Below are 6,293 nucleotides of genomic sequence, written 5' to 3'. Positions count from 1 at the left end.
TGCTTATAGCTTCACGCTCCTTCTCCTACAGAAACAGCGTCTCGAACAAGTGCAGGAAGGAGGCACTCGGAGAAAAAGGCAGCAGGGAGATCTTTTTTCTTCATGCCTCTACAGCAGAAAAGGCGCTGGGCAGGCTGCAGCTTGCAGTCTGCCATTTGGGTCACCCTCCTTGCAGTCAAGAGGAAGATTTCAGACAGGTAAAATGGGATGTGGAATAAGAAAAGCGGTGAGAAAACAAGTGTAATCTCCTGCTGTGGGCTGCAGAAGAAAACACATTTAATATTTGTCAACTGCTTAGTTTTCCTGGTAGTATTAATCTTAATAATTTTAGGAATAAAATTGCCAGATATTTTATCACTTTACAACTCACTTTTCTAGACTTCCCTTATCCACTCACAATTGAGAGTCCATCTTGTGGACCATTGTATTAACAACTTGTCAAAACACTAAACAATTTTTTTTGAGCTTTTCTTCATCCTTCCTTGTTTTTCCTGATACAGACAAAAAAGTTTGACTTACAATTAGTGAGAACCTCCATAAATATAATAAGAATTGAGGATGCAGTTTCACATCAGCTTTAACGTTATCTAAGCTGTAGTGCTTCTGCCATCCCCAATGTAGCCCAGATATCTGCTCCCATTTCTTTCACTAGCACTTCCACAGCAAGTGGAACAAGGACATTGTCTGGCTTTCCAAGTCTTGCTAACATGCCAGTGCAGGAAGCTGGGAGAGAGACAGACAGATAAATTGACCCAAACTGGCCAAAGAGAGTATTCCATGCCATAAACACCATGCTCAATATATGAGTGGGGGTTGACTGGGGGTAGGCATCACTCTCAATCCCTTGCTCCCTCCTTCTGGCTCCTTGGTTTCATTTTTCTGTGACTGCTGCTCGGGACAGGCTGTACCGGTCATTGGGACATCAGGTGGTAAGAAATCATGCATTGTTCACTTTGTATATTTTAGTATCCTTATATTGTTATTATCGTAATTTTCGTTTGCTCTTCTAGCAAACTGCCTTCATCTCAACCCACGAGTTTTCCTTTCTTCCCAATTGTCTCCCCCATCCCACTGAGGAGGGGGAGGGTGTGTGGTGACCAGGGATAAACCACAACAACCACCCTTAGACTTTCCAGAGAGAAAAACTGCAGGAAGCTTTCTGTCTGTGGTGGGTAAGAGATTTTTCAGCCCTGATGACCTGTAAGGTTATACAGGGACAAAGCATTGCATGCTATTTCCAAAAAGGGAAAGGGTGTGTGTGTGGTTAAGGTTTCAGAAACATCTAATTAGAGACGGAAAGTTGAAACATTCAGGCATAGGTTAGCCAGTTGGAGCCCCAGGGAAGATTAACAGAAGCTAAATGTAAGAAGCAAGTACTAAACGAAAAGAAAAAAAAAAAAATTGTACGTTTGGGAGGTGGAGCTGTATCAGGTTCCTGCCTTCACTTGCTAGCGCTGCGTTTTATGCAAAACGCTCTGTAATGCAAAATGCATAAACAGAACCTGTATTAAAAGCCAGACTCGCCCGCTCATCCTTTCTTTCCCCTCAGAGCACATCACCCCAGCAGAGGAGGCAGGGCAGCCCCTGGCTCCTGCCTGCTGAGAGGGCGGGCAGCCCAGTCCCCGGCGGCCTCCCGTTCAGGCCCCTCCGGGTGCCGGAACACCCGCGGCCCGCTCCCCAGCCTGAGGTACTGAAGGCAACGGTTTCCGTCCCGGGACGGCTGCAGCCACGGCCGCTCAGGCGGGGCGGGGCCGGGCCGAGGCGAGGCGAGCGCCTCCTCTCGCCCTCAGCCGGCCGCAGCCGGGCTCCGCGCAGCACACGCCACTTGCTGCGGGGCCGCCGGCGGCTCCACCACCCACGCAGGGCCGGGCAACAGCCTCACCGCGTGCCCGGGCGCGCTCCCGCCGAGAAAGCCTCCACCCGCGCGCGAGGCCCTCGGCGCCACCGCCCCTCAGCTGCACCCCTCTCAGGGAGAGGGGTGGGGCCAGCCTCGTTCCCACCCCGCCGCGTCCATATAAAGCTGGCGAGCGATGTTCGGTCACTCCCTTTTTCTACCGCGCTTCCGTCGTGGGCGGTAAGGTGGTGGGGCTGGCAGTGCGCTCTGTTTCGCAAGCGGGGCTGGGGAGGGCGGCTCGGCTCCTGCTTTTTTGTGCTTGGCGGTTTGGCAGCCTCAACCACAGCGCCGCTGGGTAGCGACGCCGCGGAGTGCTTGAGGCCGGAGCTTGGCGGCGAGGGTCGCGCGTTGAAGTCGCGGTGTGGGTACGGCCAGCCGCAAACTGGCCGCGGGGCCGCCGCTGCGGTGTGCGGCGCTCCGGTGGCGGCGGCGAGGGGGACGGAGGGGCGGACTGCAGGTCCCGGCGTGCCTGGCGCCTCCGCGGGAAGGGAGGTGGGAGCGCGGTGTGGCCGGTTCCTTGGCGGAAGCGGCAGCGCGGGGCCCTCTGGGATGAGGGAGCGGCGGGGCACCATTTTGCCCTGGTGCGGGCGGTGCGCGGCGAGGCGCGGTTTGGCCTGCGCCATTTTGATCGCCGGGGGGCTGGTGCCGGGTACCTGCGGGGGCTGACGAGCGGATGCTGCCCGCCGGCGGTGTCAACCGGGGCTGGGAGCAGCCCCCGGCCAGGACGATGCAGCCTTTTGCTTCGCTCGGTTGTCGTTTGGATTGATATTTCAAATGCTGGTAAATGCAGTCGACCTAAACGTGACGATGAGAATGAGGTGTTCTGGTGGGAGGCATTGTATTTAGGCTCCTTGAATAAGGTGGAGTTGCCTTGGTCATTTGGCAGGGGGTTGGTGCACATATTTGCACAGGTTGGCGCCTGTGTGTGTTTCAGAGGGCCCAGCCTTTGGCATCGTGGAATTGTCCTACAACAGGAAACTTATTAAAAATACAATTGCTGTAAAATCCACGTACTGTGCCAAGAAAAAAGCAAACACCATAATCTTTGCATGCTCTTTTATTGTCAATCATGAGATCAACGTTTAATGATGTTTCCTTTTTTTTAAAAATTTTTGCTAGGCAGTGAGGCAGCAGAATAAAGGGAAGTTTACTTTAAAAAATAAATATAAAAAACCTCCACAAACTTACCGTGGTCTTAAGATGCCTTTCTTTTCCGTCTTGTGATGCTGATGTCATTGAGCCATAGTCCTTCTGGAAGACTGGGCAATACAATTTAAAAAAATACAGCTAGGGATCTAGGCTCTTATCTGCAAGCAAAGATGGTTGTATTTATGTGGGAAGATGTTTGGTGCATTCATTCTGTGTTCAATTAGCTCATATAGTGATAGCCTTAGTCACACATTAGATTAGCAACAGTAAATTTTTTTACTCTTTACAAGCCATTAATAACCCTTGGCTATTGATTGTAATAAGCAAGCTTAACTTGAGATTTTCCATAGCTTTTTTCTTTTGTGATTTGAAACAAAACCTATTTAATATGTTATCTTTAATGAATTGCTACATTTAATCTATGTAGTGCAGAGTGAGAAACGTTATTATTGGAAGCTGAATATTTTAAGTATTGTCTATGATAAAAAAATGTACTATGTGACATTTCTTTGGCTGGTTGAATGGGTAGATTTAAACACTTAAATACTTGCCATGTGGTTAAAACAGTTCTCTAAACTAGTTGAATTCAGTGCTTATACTTAAAGGTCTGAAATCTTGAGATTATGATTTTTCGTTAAAAATCCTTTGGACTGAAGTTTAATAGTGGGTACATGCGGCTATTTCTACAATGCTTTTAATATAGGGTTTCAAGTGGATGTAACTCGTAACTCCTTTGTTACTTATAACTGGCTGCATTTCTTTCTGCTTTCTGAAAGGGCTCCTGAGACTTATGTACTTAATATTATTGCTTCTGAAACTTCGAAGATTGTTGATGATTATTGTCTCATAAGGTGTATGACTTAATGGCCTGGTTAATAAGAATCTGCTGATCTCAAGTGTTAAGTTTATTTACTGTTTGGTTTTAGGTATGATTGAGTGGAAGTTTTCGATGGTGTCCAATACGTTGTACAGAAGCATTAAGGTAATTGCTCTCTATTTTTTAAATTTCGTTGCTCTAGAAGTAACACTAAATTTCTGCTGTTGATCAAGATAATAAATGCTTCCATTTCTTACTTGGTTTCCATATTTTTGTTTGTCAAAAGTATGGGATGTTTTAAATCCCAGACGATTGTTGTGTTTGTATGGCTACTGAGTAGGACAAAAAGGAAAAGCAGTTAGTTTGTTGCATTTTCGTAGTTGTAGTCAAACTGATCAGTAATTATTTGATTTTTTTTTTGTGTGTGTGTGTATGTATGTGTGCTCTTCACTGAGTTAAGATCAGCCCTTAGGCCAGTTGTTAGTTTCATTTCTTTCACTGTGGCTTTTAAATAAGAATGAAGATCCATGTGGTAAATCACTTGGTTACCTTGTGCTGAATTATACTGATTTTGGACGTGGTCTGAGTTAGCTGTCTGGCCTTGAGTGCGTGTTGCAGTTCATGTGAATCTACGTACATTAACGTATTTGAACATAATTATTGAGGTAATGGTTCTGCAAACTATGGACAGAGGGTAGTATTGTATTGTGTATAAATGCTTGGCCGCTCATATATGTGTGTGTGTATATATAAATATAAATATGAATTTTTTTACATAGAACTTGAATGTCTTGGTTCTTCAGACACTGTAATGGTTGCAAAAGGGTCCAAATCCAGTTCAGGGTAATCTTCTTTATCTAGTATATACAAAATTTCAATTTGTCGGATCCTGAAGACTGTCTAGACAATATTGAATTGTTGTATGAAAAAGTGAATTTTTAGTGCTTGGTGATTGTTTCAGACTTAGTAACGTGAGAGATTATACTAGACCACAGCAAGAAACACTTTCTACTTAAAAACATAATTTCTGTTTAATTTCAATTTTAGTCTTTCATGGAAGCACCATCAGAAGTAGAAGAATACTTGGTACACACAAGTGGATTTTCCTGAAAGCTGTGTGTATTTTTAATGATCAGTGGAGGTAAATTAATATGATAAAATAATTAGCAAAATACGTGTATGATCAAATTAGTATGTGTGTCATTAGCTTTAAAATTGAAGTATTGTCTTTCAGGCATGTTTGACATGGTCTAGAACTGTGTAGGCTGGGGAGTTAGTGAATAGTTTATTTGGGTTGCTGTCAGAGGAGCTGGTAAAATATCCCTGTCTGAAGTGTTCATGCTAAATCTCACAAAGATTACCTGAAGATGGCTTTTAATTGTGAATTTGCACTTTATTGTGAGATAAGAAAGTGTTTAGACAGAAAACAAAGGGGACATCTAGAGACTTGTTAATATAACCAGGCAAATGTAATTAATCTTTTTTTTAATATAAAAATGTGTATTCATTTTTTTAAAAAAGTATAGTTGATACTCTCACGTTTTGGAAATGCTAATAAATTCAGGACATGTATTCAATTTAAATTTACTCAAATGCTTACAACGGGTGGTTGGGAAGAAGGGGGATCAATGAGAGTCAAACTTGATTGTCCCTAACAAGTTGTGCTATATTATGCATGAACATGTTGTAATTTATTGTTTTACTCAGATTTCTAGAATGGCATGAAAAGTTTCTAATAATGGGGATGTTGAGCATCCTGATGAAAAATTCCCTGGCAGCTGTAGTACAACAGAAAGAGGCAATATTTATTGATTGAGCTGCTGAGATCTTTTGTTAATTGTAATGTATTCTTTTTTTCAGTACATCTACATATAAAAGACACAAAGCTTGTTTTGTGGAATATGTGAATGTATGAATTGCTTTGCAGCCCAGTCTCTGATACTTAAGTGGTGAATCATGATGAAACTGCCAAACCTGATATGTTGATGAAAAACTTCATACGGATCTGGCTACTGAGATTAAACCACTTAATTATTTCAAAAGGCACTTAATTTTTCAGTTGTTATCTCGTTTGGTGTTACTTTTATTTCTGTTTCCATATACCAGCTAGATGCCACCATGCTCCCAATTGTGAATAAGGATGTTGATACATTATTTAAACTCTCCTCAGCTCCACGCTGACATGGATGTGTGCTGTTGCAAAAGCTAGCATTGTGAAAGAGCAGAGAGAGGGGGAAATGCTGGACCCCTATAATTTGAGGTATCTGTCTTATAGTGGGTAAATAACAAACATTGGCCAGGTGTTAAAAGTGCCCTGGTAAGGAAGTGTTGCTGGTGTTTGAAAGCTAGTGGTGGTGTTCATGCTTTGACCCTCCTAGGACTGTTAACTTAGGGCTCACCTAGATGTGAGCATTTAGGAAAAGTAATGTTAAT

At 43.7% G+C, this 6,293-nt stretch overlaps 1 non-coding gene across 1 annotated transcript; it reads left to right on the top strand.

Annotated features, from left to right (window-relative positions):
- Positions 1-5,812: 5,812 nt before the first annotated feature.
- LOC147601223 (small nucleolar RNA SNORD50) lies at positions 5,813-5,879 on the top strand. Its single transcript, XR_015258345.1, has one exon. It is a non-coding gene; the product is annotated as a small nucleolar RNA SNORD50 (small nucleolar RNA).
- Positions 5,880-6,293: the final 414 nt, after the last annotated feature.

The sequence above is a fragment of the Chlamydotis macqueenii genome, chromosome 3 (genome assembly GCF_036417535.1).
Source record: "Chlamydotis macqueenii isolate bChlMac1 chromosome 3, bChlMac1.mat, whole genome shotgun sequence".
NCBI lineage: Eukaryota > Metazoa > Chordata > Aves > Otidiformes > Otididae > Chlamydotis > Chlamydotis macqueenii.
Note: the sequence above shows the minus strand (reverse complement) of the source record. Positions and strands in the feature narration are given on the sequence as shown.